At 44.5% G+C, this 17,538-nt stretch overlaps 1 non-coding gene across 1 annotated transcript; it reads right to left on the bottom strand.

Moving 5' to 3' along the window:
- Positions 1-9,722: 9,722 nt before the first annotated feature.
- TRNAW-CCA lies at positions 9,723-9,795 on the bottom strand. The gene has a single exon. It is a non-coding gene; the product is annotated as a tRNA-Trp (tRNA).
- Positions 9,796-17,538: the final 7,743 nt, after the last annotated feature.

Raw genomic sequence — 17,538 nt, 5'->3', positions numbered from 1 at the left:
GATTTCTGGGCCCTGCCAAATTTCCCCAACCACACCTGGCCTGTAATCTTTGCAAACATCTCCAGTAATAGACCTATTCTGGAAAAAGGCCCTTTATCTAAATTCTTTAGGCAGGTAAGGGGAAAGGGGAAAGTGACTTTCTGTGTCTTTGGGGCCTCGATTGCTTTCAGCTCAAAATAATTTGTATGCCAAGGAGACATTTTGAGGTGGCAAATTTTCCTTCCCTGTAGAATAAAGACATTTTCAGAGATGCAAGCTTTCAAAAACTCATGGACTCTTCCTCAGGAAGCTACAGAGAAAGAACTCAGATGAAGAAGCAAACAGCTAAGAAATAAGATGGAAACCATGAGATGGTGAAAGTTCTCAAGGTCTCCAGCCTCATTTTGTGGCCCTTTGGAGCAGAAAACCAGGAGCCATTCCAGCCTGTAAAGATGTGGGATGGCTGTTCAGCCCTTCCTTCAGGCGATAACTTGCAGAAGGGAAGCTGTCAGTGACAGCTTCCAGCTGGCGGCTCCCAGACAATGCCTCAGCATGGCAGTGTTAGGGGACCATTGAGCGAAACAGCCTGCCTTGGCCAGACATGATGATAACCACTTGGATGAGTTGTCTCACAGCAGGAGGTCCTGATAAGGAAGATGGTGCTGCTGCTGAAAACTAACTGGGAGAATTTGGGAGGGGCCAAAAGGAGGGAGGAGGCACCAGCCCACAGTATGTCCTACCAACCTCCCAGAATCCTTCACATGAGAATCCATCTCAGCTGGGAGATGCCAGTGCCACCAAGAAGAACCCTAAGTCAGACCGACTTGGGCCAAACAAGATGATGGGCCAGAGACAACCCAGAAACTAACCCCATCACCATAAACCCTGACACTGTGAGCCACGTGGCAGAGCAGCCCTCCTGGTTTCCCTTAACCTGCTGCTCTCTGCCTGGGTGCCCCTTCACAATAAAATCTTTGTTTTGTCAGCTCATGTGTCTCCTCGATGAATTCACTTCCAAGTGTTAGACAAGAGCCCACTCTCAGGCCCTGGAAGGTGTCCCCCTTCCTGCAATTGCAGGGTTCCTACAGCTGGTCTCTTCTGCCGGACATAGCATTCTTCTAAGGAGACTCCGGCTGCCACCCTGAGGTTTCCAGGAGCCACAGTGCAGTCTGAGATTCTTCCTACCACACCTTCCTTCCTTCCTCCTCTCCCTTTCCAGGTGTCAGACCTGCATCCCCGTCTGAAGGCTCTCCCTGCCTCCTCCTGCCCCTTTATGTTCCCCTCGCCCAGGCAATTGTCCTAATAAATCTCTTTGCCCTTCAAATACCATCTTGGTGTCTGCTTCCTGGAGAACCCAAATTGGCACAAATCGAGAACAAATTTAGGTTAAAAGTTTCCTGGAAAAGCTTTTTCAAGAAGAAAAAATATTAGAATACCCAGGATTGATTTTATTGAGCAATACTAACACACGTGGAAGTGAGAGGTGGATAATTAGTGATAAATACATAAGCAGTTAGCCTCCTGCCTGCCCTCTATAAAGGCAATAGTTAACCCTAGTGAGGAAAACCCTAGTTTACTATGTTGACTGAAAAATGCACAACAATAGAAGTTGAGAACTATGTTTTATTCAGCAGACATACTGCGGACTTAAGCCCAGAAGGCAGCCTCTCAGGTATCTCTGAGGGACTGCTCTGAAGATTTCAGGGAGGAGCCAGGACCTATAGGGGGGATTGTAACAAAAACCAGTTAGTCAGAACATCCAAAGATGACTGTTAGTTAAAGAAAACCGGATATCTTAAGTTAATGAATTTGACACTTTGCATATATGGGAAATTACAAGAGTCTGGGCTCACTGAATTCATTCCTTTGACATGAACCTTAGCTGTCTAGGGCCAGTTTCCTACTTTCTCCATCCTGAATCCCCTCAGGGTACACACAGTCCGGCAGCTACAGTGGCTGCTGGCTTGATGGCAGCAACATCCTTTTTCACTGATACAGCAGGCAACATTGTTCATCCACAACCATTTGGCTCAGCTTTAAATAGTAACATAATAATAATGCAAACACCACACAGTGTAACCTAACTGAAATTATAACTCATGTTGGAAGAATAGGGAATTAGAAAGTGTCCAAGGATATCACAAAGGTTTGTTCGGGAGGAGAATTAAATCCTCATCTTTCATATGGAGAAATCAATAGATGACACCTAAACAGGAAAATTAAGTAGTTAATATGTTATTTAGTAAGTAAGTATGTTAGAGGAAAAAGTTGGTTTAAAACTCAACATTCAGAAAAGTAAGATCATGGCATCTGGTCCCATCACTTTATGGCAAATAGATGAGGAAACAGTGGAAACAGTGACAGGCTTTATTTTGGGGGGCTCCAAAATCACTGCAGATGGTGACTGCAGCCATGAAATTAGAACACGCATGCTCCTTGGAAGAAAAGTTATGACCAACCTAGACAGCATATTAAAAAGCAGAGACATTACTTTGCCAACAAAGGTCCATCTAGTCAAGGCTATGGTTTTTCCAGTAGTCATGTATGGATGTGAGAGTTGGACTATAAGGAAAGCTGAGCGCCCAAGAATTGATGTTTTTGAACTGTAATGTTGGAGAAGATTCTTGCTAGTCCCTTGGACTGCAAGGAGATCCAACCAGTTAGTCCTAAAGGAAATCAGTCCTGAATATTCATTGGAAGGACTGATGCTGAAGCTGAAACTCCAATACTTTGGCCACCTGATGCGAAGAACTGACTCATTTGCAAAGATTCTGCTGTTGGGAAAGATTAAAGGCGGGAGGAGAAGGGGACAACAGAGGATGAGATGGTTGGATGGCCTCACCGACTCCATGGCCATGAGTTTGAGTAAACTCCAGGTGATGGTCAGGGAGGCCTGGTGTGCTGCAGTCAATGGGGTCGCAAAGAGTCAGACACGACTGACTGACTGAACTGAACTGAACTGAACTGAACTGATGTTATTTAGTGATGAAGTGAATGTTACCAAAAGAATCAATTAAAACTGCTGAAAGTAGATGCCTTAGGGAGCAGAAAATGGAGGGGGAAGTTCAGGGAACTGGGATTTGGGAGTTAAAAACCGTGAAAACAATTCAGCTCTTAAACCATGCACAGCTATAACTTTTATTTAAAAATACATTGCCAAGGGACTTCCCTGGGGGTCCAGTGATTAAGAATCTGCCTTGCAATGCAGAGGACATGGGTTCAATCCCTGATTCAGGAACAAAGATCCCACATGCCAAGGGGCAATTACCCTTACACAAAACCAAAGACAGTCTGAGAACCACAGTGAAATATCTCACACGACACAACTAAGACCCAATGCAGCCAAACAAACAAACATGTACAAAGAATTAATTTTAAAAATATATTGCCATACAAAAATATACAATAAAAAGAACCAAGTAAAAAGAAAGGGACTTCCCAGGCCACACTCATGGTAAAGAACCCACCTGCCAATGCAGGAGATGCAAGGGACACAGGTTTGATACTTGTATCAGGAAGATCCCCTGGAGGAAGGCATAGCAACCCACTCCAGTGTTCTTGCCTGGAGAATCCCATGGACAGAGGAGCCTGGCAGGCTACAGTCCATGGGTTCACAAAGTGACTGAAGCAACTTAACACACACACAAGTAAAAAGAAACAGGAAGGACCCTAGGCGACCTCGGAGGAGAGAAGAGTTAGGTAGGTGTGAGGTGAGAGTTAACCCAGTGAGCTGGACTGAGCATCTCCTGTGTGTCTGACATGGGGTTGGGCAAGGTGAGTGTGGTTGGAGTGTGGCGAGCAGGGAGGACAAGGACGCAGGGGAGGCAAGCAGAGAAGTGAGGACACAGATGACCTTGTCAGCCACATCATCTCGGGATATTTTCTTAGGAGCCACGGGAAGACTGAATTGTTCCCTTTGCAAAGATGTCTCAGATGAACGCCTATGATTCGTGTCTAGGATGCTGAGAACTTGTTGGAGGGAGACAGGGGAAAGGAGGGAGAAGTAAACGGGTGTCCTAGATGTTGGCCAGCATCTTGGAGGATGGCTGTGCATCTTGGATAAAGCACATACCTAAGTGCAGGATGGGAACAGAAGGTGTGAATGTGTTCCATTTTTGTGATGATGGTTACGTTGTCTGAAAGTTTTCTGGGTCAAGATGTCAAGTAAGCAGTTAGATTCACAGACTTAATAGAAAAATCTGGCAAATTTGAGTCATTAACACGTAGACGCGTGGTAATTCAAATCCTTGGGAATAAGTGAGGTGTTTCAGGAAGAGAGAACCAACCTTGGGCAGAGCCCTATGGAACCCCACAAGGGCTGAGTATGGAGCAGCCAAGGAAACAAGGGAGGGAACAGTCAGAGAGTAGAGAGTGTGTGTGTGTGTGTGTCGAACAGTCTCTCACTGGAAAATTCACTTTGATACATCATTCAGATATTCAAATGCAACTGTCTCGTGATAACTGAAATTTGGCCACATAGAGGGGGTGCAGGATGACCCCAGAGCTACTAAAGCACTGCTGTGCTGTGCTCAGTCATGCCCGACTCTTTGCGACCCCATGGACTGTAGCCCACCAGGCTCCTGCATCCATGGGATTTAGTAGAGGCAGAGGGAAAAGAGGATGCAAAGTCCCCAGCAGCTTTGTGCCAAAGAAGCCTGATGCTGATCCCAAAGGCTGAGATACAGAAAACGGCTCAAAGGAAGCAGAATAGTCAAAGAGAACAGCAGGAAAAAAATGCTGTTGTGGGACTTCCACAGTGACCTAGTGTTTGGGACGTCACCTTCCAGTGTGGGGAGAGTGGGTTCAATCATTGGTTAGGGAGCTAGGATCCCACACGCCTCAGGGCCAGAAAATCAGAACATAAACAACAGAAGCAGCATTGCAACAAATTCAATAAAGACTTTAAAAGATGAGACTTCCCTGGTGGTCCAGTGGTCAAGAATCCACCTGCCAATGCAAGGGACAGGGGGTTCGAGCCCTGGTCCGGGAAGATTCCACATGCCGTGAAGCAACTGAGCCTGTCCACCACAGCTGCTGGAGCCCACAGGCCCAGAGCGCGAGCTCTGCAGCAAGAGAAGCCACCACAGTGCGATGTCCGTGTTCTGCAACAAGAGTAGCCCCTGCTCTCTGCAGCTAGAAAAAGCCCGTGTGCAGCAACAAAGACTCAGCACAGTCAAAAATAAAAAAAAATTTAATTTAAAAAAAAACTTTAAAGAATGGTCCACATCAAAAAAAAAAAAAAAAACACCTTAAAAAAATGGTACTGTGATAAACTGTAAATTAGCTAAACTTTCAGGAGTTTTGAGACTTGTCTTAATAGGTGAAAAACAGTTGCAACCAAAGGTTTATAAGAAACCGTTTGATGTATAAACACTAGACTGAGTGATTTCTTTGGTTTTTCGTCATTCATTTGGGCAAATTGATGCAAATCCCCAAACGGCTTAACCCTAGCCACTGACGTGTGTGATTTCTGGATGGTTTCTCCTCACAGTGGGTTGCCCCAGGCAGGTATTGTCAGAACCTCCAGCTGTGCCAGCCCTGCTTATCACACCCTGTGACTGAGGTCTTTCCAAGTGCTAAAACCACTTCCTAAGTACGAGAAACGAGATGTTTTTCTACTCAGGTAAAATACAAAATATAAACACAGGCTCTCTTGAAAGGGTACCTGAATAAAATTATGCCAAACTGGAACATTTACTTTAAAAGTCTGAAGATAATGACCCCTTTGTTGAAACGGTCTTATCAGTTGCTACGTTTGCTTGGCACGCTGTCTTCATAAAGCAACATCAAAAACCTGATGGGAAGGGGTTATCATTCTTTTACTTCAGCAAAAAATAAATAAATGAAGATTCTGGTCTTTGTGTCCCAGTATCCTCTGGGTATTGTCTGCATCTATTTTGAATTTTGTCTTGATTGCTGTGGATGTTAAATAAATAGTAAACGCCTTTTAGGAGAAGAATAGTTAATGCTGTTGCTGCTGCTGCTGCTAAGTTGCTTCAGTCGTGTCCGACTCTGTGCGACCCCACAGACAGCAGCCCACCAGGCTCCCCCGTCCCTGGGATTCTCCAGGCAAGAACACTGGAGTGGGTTGCCATTTCCTTCTCTGATGCAGGAAAGTGAAAAGTGAAAGTGAAGTCGCTCAGTCGTGTCTGACTCTTAGTGACCCCATGGCCTGCAGCCTACCAGGCTCCTCCATCCACGGGATTTTCCAGGCAAGAGTACTGGAGTGGGGTGCCATTGCCTTCTCCTATAGTTAATGCTAATAGATGCTAACTCATAGCAGTGAAAATAGGGCATCAGAAAAATCAGAGAACGGTAGTTTTGACCACAGAAACTGTGGTTGGTATGGTCACTGCTGTAGTGAAAGGAAATGCGAACTTCTTTTATTTCCTGTCCTGAAACAAAGCTTATCAAAGAATACTTTAGAAAAAAGTACCTTAAAAGAATAACATATATATTTCTCTTTTCATCTATTCCTTTTAAAAAAATTTTATTGAAGTATCAGATCAGATCAGTTGCTCAGTCGTGTCCGACTCTGCGACCCCATGAATCGCAGCACGCCAGGCCTCCCTGTCCATCACCAACTCCTGGAGTTCACTCAGACTCACGTCCATCAAGTCAGTGATGCCATCCAGCCATCTCATCCTCTGTCGTCCCCTTCTCCTCCTGCCCCCAATCCCTCTCAGCATCAGAGTCTTTTCCAATGAGTCAACTCTTCGAATGAGGTGGCCAAAGTACTGGAGTTTCAGCTTTAGCACCATTCCTTCCAAAGAAATCCCAGGGCTGATCTCCTTCAGTGGACTGGTTGGATCTCCTTAGTATAGTTGATTTAAAATATTACATTAGTTTCAGGTGTATAGCAAAGTGATACAATATTTTTCTAGATTATACTCCATTTAAAGTTATTATAAAATACTGGCTCTATTCCCAGGCTGTACTGCATAATTTTACAGCTGATTTATTTTATACATAGTAGTTTGTTCTTCTTATGCCTATTTTTTTACCTCTCTTTTTTATCATTTTGCATTTTTTGTTGTTTATTTAGCTTCACAAGATCTATGATCTTCATTGCAGCATGCAAAATCTTAGTTGCTGCAGGAAGAATCCAGTTCCCTGATCAGGGATCAAACCGGGGCCCTCTGCATTGGGAGTGCAGTCTCAGCCACTGGACCACCAGGGAAGTCCCCATTTCTTTACTTTTTTATTTGGACATTGGAGTGTCCCAGACAAGGGAGTGCTATAGCGGCTTCACTCTGAGGACCTGTGCTGCACACAAGTCCCGAGATGGCAGGGTCTGCCCCTGAGAATGTGTAGTCCCTGGAGAAATGGGCTTCTGTTGGAGCACTCTGTTGAATTCTGAAGATAAATCCACCAGGCTGAAATCTTCATAGGTTCCCTATTACTATCACATTAAACTTTTTATATCTTTCTTTCAAAAATATCTATAATTTGAATGCATCCATCCTCAGCCTCCCACTCTAAACTATGATATAACAGACTTTCCTTCAGTGTCTTTTGAACCATGTTGTTCTAGAAACAGGATGGAGCCAGCTGTCAGAAACACCTAGGCTCTTCTGGTTTTGGCCCTCGGCAGCTGTGGGGTTTTTGGACCATCATCTTACTTTCTTGGAAGATTACCTCTCGAGTTCTGAATTAACAGAATCCTGGTAAATCTTCCCCAGACCTCTCTCTGCTGTGATCATCGATCCTTTCACCTTATAGCATATTTTCAATTCGTGGTTCAGGCATTTGTGGCCATGAAACTAAAAAAAATACATAAGATGATGCTAAACTCTTCCATTTAGTTCTGAACAGCTATTGGACTCTAAGGAGATCAAACCAGTCAGTCCTAAAGGAAATCAGGCCTGCATATTCATTGGAAGGACTGATGCTAAAGCTGAAACTCCAATATTTTGGCCACCTGATGCAAAGAACTGATTCATTGGAAAAGACCCTGATGCTGGGAAATATTGAGGGCAGGAGAAGGGGAAGGCAGAGGATGAGATGGTTGGATGGCATCACAAACTTGATGGACATGAGTTTGAACAGGCTCCGGGAGTTGATGATGGACAGGTAAGTCTGGCTTTCTGCCGTCCAGGGGGTCGCAGAGTTGAACACAACTAAGCAACTGAACTGAACTGATAAATTCTAACTAGCCAGTTCTATGGGCTTCCCAGGTGTTGCAGGTGGTAAAGAATCCACCTGCCAATGCAGGAGACCTAAGAGATGTGGGTCTGATCCCTGGGTCGGGAAGATCCCCTGGAGGATGGCATGGCAACCCACTCTAGTATTCTTGCCTAGAGAATTCCATGGACAGGAGAGACTGGCGGGCTATGGTCCATGGGGTTGCAAAGAGTTGGACACGACTGAATGACTTAGCACTAATGCACAGCCAGTTCTATAGGCAATAGTTTAGAATAACACTTTTTTAGATGAGGAGAATTCATTTCTCTGAAGACTTAGGTGTTAATACTGTAGTGTTTATAGATTGGCAGAGAAAGCAAGGGAGAGCGTGGGAAGGAAGTGGTGAGGGCAAGGTGCCCAGAGTCCCTCTGAGAAGTAAACAGTGGTCAGCACCGGTCTGGGGAAATTTCTCTCTCAGGCCATGTGAACAGAGCTGCACGCTAGAGTGATTCCCCAATACCCCTTCCAAAAATGCCCTGGGGGCCTCCACTGGGACCAGTCCTGACCTTGACTGACCAGATGGTTCGCATCACATAGCCAGGAAGATTCGATCTCTCTCCCCCTTTCTCTCTCTCTCCTTTTGAAATGAAATTTCAACTTTTCAAGCAGGAATCTAGCTTTTCAAGCAGGAAAACTGTGAACAGAGCTTGGTGCAAATCCCAAATCTCATCCATATATAAACTTTCAAGTTTTTTCTTCTCTTAATGCAGGCAAATCAGATTTCCAGAGCAATAGTGCATCCATCTGCTTGCATTTCCTGACCCAGCAGGGCTACTCACAGTTCAACTGTTCCAGAGAGGGACCTTTTCATACACTTTCTTTAATCCCCAGGCTTCCCTGGTAGCCCAGCACAGAAAGAATTTGCTTGCAGTGCAGGAAATGCAGGAGATGCAGGTTCAGTCCCTGGGTTGGGAAGATTCCCCTGGGGAAGGAAATGGCAACCCACTCTGCGTTCTTGCCTGGAGAAATCCATGGACAGAGGAGCCTGGGTGGCTACAGTCCATGGGGTTGCAAAGAGTCAGACATGGCTGAAGCAACTGAGAAGAGCAGAGCAAAATCAAGAAAAACTATTCTCCAGCTACACCCAAGTTTTACATTCTATACTTTGGGGAAATCTGAGAACATAGACCAGTGAGGAAGATGAAGAAAAAGGAAACCATGGGACAGTGGCACAAGCCATCCAGGGACCAGTCTCCAACAAGGGCTTTAGGGTGTGCAGATGTCCTGCAGGCACCTGAAAGCTGCTTTAAACCAGCCTGTGCTAGAGCCAGTAAAGGTGTGAGATGCAAAAACACCACACCAGCATCTTCACACTGCTTCCACCTTACAGATGACTGAGCACACAGCTGCCCACAGAGTGTGCTCTGAGGGACTTGGGAAGGATTACTGTTCCTGTGTTCTTCCTGCAGAACAGCCTTCCCCACAAGGCCAGAAATGTCACCATCCATCATTCACTCCCTTTCCTCAAGCACTGCCCTCTTTCTAGTTTTTTGTTCATTTGGCTGTACCGAATCTTAATGGTGGCATGCGAACTCTTAGCCGCAGCACGTGGGATCAAGTTCCCTGACCAGGGATGGAACCTGGACCCCCTGCATTTGGAGTGCAGAGTCTTAGCCCCTGGACCATCAGGGAAGTCCCTCCCTCTAGTTTTTATTCAAATTATAAATATGCCACACTCACTCCCTGGTACTTTTCTATGCATAAGTCTACTAAGTGGAACCAAGAAGCAGGACAAGCCAGCGAGGATGGAGACCAGGTAGGAGGGGGAGATGGTATCTCAACTGCACAAAACCTTTTCCTACACCAAAGATTTTCTGGGTCCAACCCCATCCTTTTGACATGCACTTCACTCCCACTGCAAGGAAAATTCTGAGCCTGTGGGTATGTTTTCATGAATTATTAAACCATCTTTCCAAGACGGTCTAGAATGGAAAACACTGTGGCAAAGGAAAGACACCAAGTGAGCAAAACAATGTAAAGCATCTCACATGGCACATATCACTTAATAGATGTTCAATAAATAAATGTTTCCTTCCTTCCTTTCCTAGAGTTGCAGTATCTCTAGTGTATTAATTTTTCTGCATGTGGTTACATTCCTCAGAAGTGTAGGTTTCATGTCTGGAATGATGGGAAATACCAAGTAAAGTTCATAAAACATCAATCTTAGGGAGGAAATGACAGCCATGGATATCAGGGGGTCTCATACCTGTTGGCTAGATCCAGCTTATAGTTTCATAAGAGGTGGAAATTAAAGAAAGTCCAGAGGGTTGAGATGCTTACTGACCAGAAGAGCATGACTGTATGTTCAGACCTGAATCACAAAGGCTCCAAGGAGACAAGGCAGCACCTCCACCCCAGGAAAATTGGGTGTGTTCTAAGCAGCCGAGGACCACATGGATTGCATTTCCAATGTGTGTTGTTAGATGTGCCTCTCTAAATGAAATTCCATGTTCCACGTGGGGGGGCAGGGCCAAAAAAAAAAAAAAAGACAGAATAATCAAATAAGTTCAGAAGGTCCTGAACTTAACTGATTTTTATTTCAAGGTTTCTGAGGCCCTTTACTGTTTTAGGACTCAAGGTTGATTTCCTAACGGAAGGGTTTCTTGGAAAAATCTCAAGGACCAGTGTGTTCTTTATGATCCACACATGCATCACCATGAACATCAGGCTACCATGGTCCTAGCTGCAGGTCTGCCATTGTCTGGCTGTGCAGGGACACCACAAGCCACTTCACCTCCTTGGATCTCATCTTCCTTGTCCTGCTGAGCTAAGGAGTCAATCTAAGGTGTTCATGTCTTTAGGATTCAGTGTCTATCCCAGAGTTAGGGTTGACCAGAAACCTTGAATTTCTCAGGGTAAAAAGCACAACTTCAGAACAACAGACCCCTCAGAGGGCTACCTGGTGCTTTCTCCCTTGACCAGACCTTAGTCCTGAACTCACTATTCATCATCACTGCACAGCTCTGGTCCCTGGCAGTGATACACACTGACCTGAGTGCCTGCGGCAAGCTCACCCAGCCTCAGATTCTGCCCGGTCTGGTTCTACCTCTGTGACTCACTCATCTCCATCTGTGACACTCGAGTGTTCCCCAAAGTCATCCCACTGTGCCTGGGACCACGTGTCCTGTGTTTGGAGCTCACCAGACCTCACCGGCAGCTCCACCCATTCTGTCCTCGGCAACTTTCTTTTGGATGCTGATTTTCTTATTTCCAAATCATTTGATTTGTTTCTTATATCTTCCTCTTTTTTCCTACCGACACTGGCCAGCAGTTTTGCTTTTTTCTTTCTTCCCCAAATGGCCACTTCCCTCCTCCTCCTCCTCTCACTGCTCTCTGTGGCTTCCCTGTAGCTTTCAGGGCAAAAGTTGCCATTGCCCTTCCATGTTAGGACGCTGAAATCCAACCCTCCCTTCCATGGTGACACAGGATGGAGTTAGCCATTCACTGGGGTGACCATAGAATTTATCCTTCAAACAGATACTTTTTGAATGAAGGAGGGAGCTGTGAACAATTATGCCCAAACAATAGTATACCGGGACAGTTGCTGGTGGGGTTCTATGGTCACCCCATTGTGTGCAGACATATGATTTGCTCTATGGCTGACATTTTATATAGTTTTCTTTTACGAGTTGCATTTATGTCCTAATCTTGCAGATTGGCAGCACTATACCTTGAATATAGTGCTTGAGTTACGTGCATTGCAGGTGTCTGACCATCCCCAACATCAGCCAAATTCCTCCTCTAAATGATGAGCTCCCTAATTTGGTGGTTAAAACTGCTCTCCTGTTCATGGTCGTGGTCACGGGTAACAGCAGCATCTGCATCCTTGCTGGTGCCCCCACCTGCTTCCCAGATCTTTTAGGTACCTCCTTTATTCACCCTGTCCCAGCTTTCTAGCTTGATCTAGTTACCTACAGCAGCATTCACTGGGATAATTCCAACGTCAAGAACTTCTTGCAGGGCAGGAAGAGAGACTCAGATGCAGACAGCAGACTTGTGGACACAGCTGGGGAAGGAGAGGGTGGGATGAACTGAGACAGTAGCATTGAAACATGTACACTAGCACGTGTGAAATGGATAGCTAGTGGGAAGTTGTTGTATAACACAGGGAGCTCAGCTTGGTGTTCTGTGATGACCTAGAGGGGTGGGGTAGAGGAGTAGGAGGGAGGGTCAAGAGGGAAGGGATTTATGTATACATATAGCTGATTCATGTTGTACAGCAGAAACTAACAGACATTATAAAGCAATTATCCTACAATTAAAAATAAAAGAAAAATCATTTTTAAAAAGGCAAGAACCTCTTGGTCCTCACCTCCCACCAGACCCTTACTAGCCTGCTTCTGTTGTTAGGTTTGTGCTCCTCTTCCTTGGCAGCTAGATGCTTTTCGGTGAGTGCCCAAGCTGATTTTACTAGCCTCTGTGTGTTGTTGGGCTGGTAAGAGACAGAACTCCAACTCAAGCTAGTTTAGTTCCAAAGGGGAATTCATAGACTCAAGAATCTAAGAGAAATTTTGATGATGAGATGCAGCTGAGCCTGAGAATAAACTGAAACAAGAGATCTGAGTGGCCCCCCAGACTGTCTGCATCTCTTGTCCTACTTAGGTCATCAGTTTGAGTCTCTCTGCTTGACGACCAGCATCACCCCATGCCAGGAAATGTGATTTCTGTGCTCCTAGGTTTTACACTTTAGTGGTGTGTGTGTGTGCAGCCAAAGCCGTATTTCCATCAGCTCCAAGGTGTGAACTTGGGGCTTGACCACTAGAAGCCCTGGAGGTCACACTCGGCCAGGGACAGGGAGTGGGCACAGCAGGTATCCTGCCTGGAGTAGTGATGACATCACTGCTCAGACACAGGGCGAGATCTTGCAACAGCTTGGTTCTTGAGACAGAGAACAGGTTCACTGGTAGTGTACGTACACAGGTGGTTTCTGGTGCATTCTCAGATTCTTCTGTCCGTTTTTGTTGAGGCCTGGGTGAGGAAGTATTCATTTTACTTAACTGATATGCTTGGTGAACATCTGACACACCTCAGTGCTTTTGACACTAAGATGATTAACTGCATGGCTTTGGGTCTCCAGTCCCAAAACTCAGACAGGAACCAGCTTGGATCTGACTCTCCAGCCCTAAAGAGGATCAGCCAGAGCCGGAGCGAGAAGGGCAGGGGCTGTTTCCAGGAGATTGGAGTGGCTGGCGGGCAGTCCCACAGAGTCCTCGACCCGAGTCTCCTGGACCCCGCAGGGCCCATCCACCATCTTCCATGTTTCTTCTCCTGAGCCCTGGGGGACATGCTTTCTCTTGCTGAAGGTGGAACACTCTGTCAGTAAAACTCGCCCTGATTTCCTTTTGTGCTGTTGTTTTCTTTGTGATTATCAGCTGCTGCTGAGGTTATGTTATTTTAGGAAGGTCCTTGGGAGTGGTCATTACATAACTGCCCCAGCTGCCGCCCAACAAGTCAGAAATTGTTAGGGATGCTCACCTCCACCCAGTGGTTCTAGTACAACAAACAGCTTCTCATCTCCACCCCCGCGTCCCTCTCCCCAGTTCCTCCCTCCGGGTCCCGCGCTGGGGTAGTCACATGCCTGCTGACTTTCAGCTGAGTTTCATCACATGGGAGATTGATTCATCTGAGTTGAACTCCCAAGTTTCCTTCACCTTTGACACCTTTCTTTTGTGTACCTTGAACTTCTTTTCAGATAAATTATGATGATGCCTTTGGTCAAGTTGAGTCTCCTTCTTTGACTTTCTCTTGGGATCTTTTCTGAGGACCTTGTTTGTCCATGTGCCCTAGATCCACAGATCCACACACCCCCACCATGACCACCTCCATCATCTCCACTTGACCACTTTTCCCTCTGGGTTTCCCTCTCCCTCTTTCCCTTCATGGATCTAAATCATGAGAGCCCATCCTTGCCTGCCTGGAGATTATCTGCTCCTGCTTGTCCTTCATTCTCCTCATGCTTTCCCCAGCTACTTCTTCAGCATCCCTTCAATTTCCTCCGGATCCACTGATCCACCCCTGTTCCTGTGCAAAACTTGTCTTGCAAGCCTTGTCCTCTGTCTTCCAAGGAGCACTCTCCTGCCTGCCTCCCAGCAGATGCCACCAGCCCTCTGTTTCATTTCCCCTCTCACTCTGGGCCCATCTCCACTGTGGCCTACATATGAGTCGTTTATATAAATGCAACTTCCCTCCACCCAGAGATTACCACAGCCTTTTTTTTTTTTTTAACTCAAATCATAGATATAGGTACTATGCTTGAAACACCATTCTCAACAGCACCATTGAATTCAGAGAGTTTCCTCTTTTCTCTTGTGTTTTTGAAATAACAAGAGTATCCTTTGGAGGGGGTGTGAAAATAATACATGGCGGCAATAGAAAATTGGCAATTGAAACAACTTTTTGTTATACAATGTATCATTTCTGTTGTTTGAAAGATAGTTTTTTTTAAAGGAATAGTTGTAATTATATTATACATACAACTATGGATCCTCCCATTTTCACTTAATATGAAGACATTCCAGATATTCATTGAGTGTTTTGTGTGTGAAGGATTGTTTCAGGTCCTGGGGATACAATGCTGCTCACCCTCTTTGAACGTGTGGTCTAATGTCAGAGGTAACAGGGCAGTTATGATCCTGTATAGATAGCACAAAATCTTGTCCTGGAGGGGGTGGTCAGGGAAGGTCTTCTCCCCACCCCCCACCTCGTGAAGTGAGATCCCAGCTAAGACAGAAAGAATTATCAGGGGTTACCTGGGAAGACTCTTCTAGGTACAGGGAATAACATGTATGCAGCAAGGAGGAGAAGGGCACAAGAGAAGTGTAAATGCTGATTCTAGAGAGGCAATAACAGATGGTATGAGCCAGGTTATTGAATGTGTATTTTATCTCAAGAGAGCCAGACACTTCCTTTTGAGTCTAATTAGATTTTCCCATAAGACAGCTGTAATTACAGTAATGAAGCAGGGATCAACTCTTTTGTCTAATTATTAACTCTTCATAATACACCTTTTCTTGATAATGGAGATTCACAAGTAGAGGTACCATCACTTACTTAATCCTTTCCCTGCTGTTCCTGATATTTCATAGTTATAAATAATGTTGCAGTCAACACATTTCTCCTGGTCTCTCCTCTGCATTAACAGAAACCCTTTGCAGATGCTAACTCAATAGCCTCTTCTATGTAATTCACCCTAAGTTCTTTTTGTTCCAACTCTACTCACGTTTCATGCTTCCAATCCAAGCCCTTAACTAGCCTACATACTTGGTAGGAACTACGGGGCTTGCCAGGCTTCCCAGCTGGCGCTAGTGGTAAAGAACCTGCCTGCCAGTCCAAGAGAGGTAAGAGACCCAGGCTTAACCCCTGGGTCAGGACGATCCCCTAGAGCAGGGCCTAGCAACCCATTCCAGTATTCTTGCCTGGAGAATCCCATGGACAGAGGAGCCTGGAGGGCTACATTCCATAGGGTGGCAAAGAGTTGGACACGACTGAAGTGACTTAGCATGCACACAAGGGGCTTCCCAGCTGGCACAGTTGGTAAAGAATCCACCTGCCAATGCAGGAGACAGAAGAGACAAGGGTTTGATTCCTGGGTTGGGAAGATCCCCTGGAGAAGGAAATGACAACCCACTCCAGTATTCTTGCCTGGAAAATTCAGTGGACAAAGGAACTTGATGGGCTATAGTCCATGGGGTCGCAAAGAGTCGAAAGAGTGGACAGGTTCTCCTGTGTTTCTGAAAGGAGCTGGGAGTCCTAGTGTGAGAGCCCATAGTGGTGTATGGACAGCACACACACACAAACTGAAAATGGACTGAAATCTCACATCAGCCGTTTTCACACACTTCCTCTTTTTCATTGTACCTTTTTTTAGCTTTCCCAGCTTACTTCTTAATTACCATCAGTGAGTGCAGAAGAGGAAGGAAGCAACTATCACCCTTCTTGAGTTACTGGGTTATTTTAGATTCAATGTGATGGATCCACAATTGAAGCTTTGAACCAAAAGTTCTATTAAGTTTCACAGCAGTGCCATAACACACATAAGAGTTTCTACAACTATTCAGATAACGTGATGTCCCTTCTTTTTCATGTTGTTTTCTGCTGATTGCAGTTCTTGTTACTGTGTCATCTTTCCTAACAACTTAGCTTCCTCTCAAATTAAATTTTATTCATTAAAGGAACACCGTTTTCATGGTTCGTACTTTCTTGCTAATTAGACTGTATATAACCGCGGTATTAAAAACCACACCAAAGTTTATAGAGCTCACAAACCTTACACTAATAAACAATTTCATCCTTTGTAAATTTTTTGTGTGTGTATTTTTAAATCTCTTCTAAATCCTATTAAAATTCCACAAGCTTCTTTGTGCAGAAGGGGATTGCCAGAAAGAAGAGTTTTTCATTCACTTATTCATTCATTTACTTCTTTTTAAAAAGTGTTCATTGAAGAACCCATCATGAACGAGGTTTGTGATACACTCTACTGTCCCAGGACATGGAAGATGTCAAGTATGACCCAGGTCCCAGCTCCAACCTCAAACTTTGATCAAGAGTTAAGAAGATACAATATTCTGAACATCTCAATTAAAAAAGACCTCTTTGTGCAGCGTGCAAAGACGACTCTATCACAACCACACTCCTAACATAATGCCTAGAGCAGATCATGTTTTAACACTCCCTTCCTCTATATGACAAAATTATTTTCAGTCATAATTATGAAATGAAATAATGTGTAGTTATGACCAGAATAGAAGCACAATGAAAATGTTCTTTCATTAAATTTCATAATATATACATGGCTGTATAATAGCCATGCCCATAAAAAAATTAAGAATGAAATAAGTATTACAGTTCAAAAAAAATGTCACTCCTGCAGGTCATCACAGAGCACCAGGCTGAGCTCCCTGGGGCTGGATGGAGGGTGGGAAGGAGGCAATATATGTATATTTATAGCTAATCCACATTGTTGAACCAAGGAAATCAACACATTATAAAGAAATAATCCTCCAATTAAAAATAAAAATTTATTTTTAAAAAAAGGAATGATTAATATTTTTAATTGCATTAATTTATTTTTTAAAGAGATAGAATTTCTACTTTTCACTGTTGCAGTAGACAATAATAAATTATAGTTTCTGCTTTCCAGTCATAACTCCTGCAAATCTGTCAATAACAGACTTAGCTTTGATTGATCTTCTTCATGAATATGTGCAATACATTCTATGCTATGGTCAGATTTTCCATTTTTCTTCTTATAGTTGAATTTGAGAACAATGCTTATTCATTGTAATTGCAAAATGCTCCTTCCACATGAGACAATAGATATACAAACAGTTAGGAAAAGAATACAGTTTAGCAGATATTTCCATGAATCCCACTTCA

The sequence above is a fragment of the Bison bison genome, unplaced genomic scaffold, assembly GCF_000754665.1.
Source record: "Bison bison bison isolate TAMUID 2011002044 unplaced genomic scaffold, Bison_UMD1.0 scf7180017864461, whole genome shotgun sequence".
In the NCBI taxonomy this organism is placed as follows: Eukaryota; Metazoa; Chordata; class Mammalia; order Artiodactyla; family Bovidae; genus Bison; species Bison bison.
The sequence above is the reverse complement of the archived record's forward strand: the minus strand, read 5'-3'. Positions and strand labels throughout refer to the sequence as shown.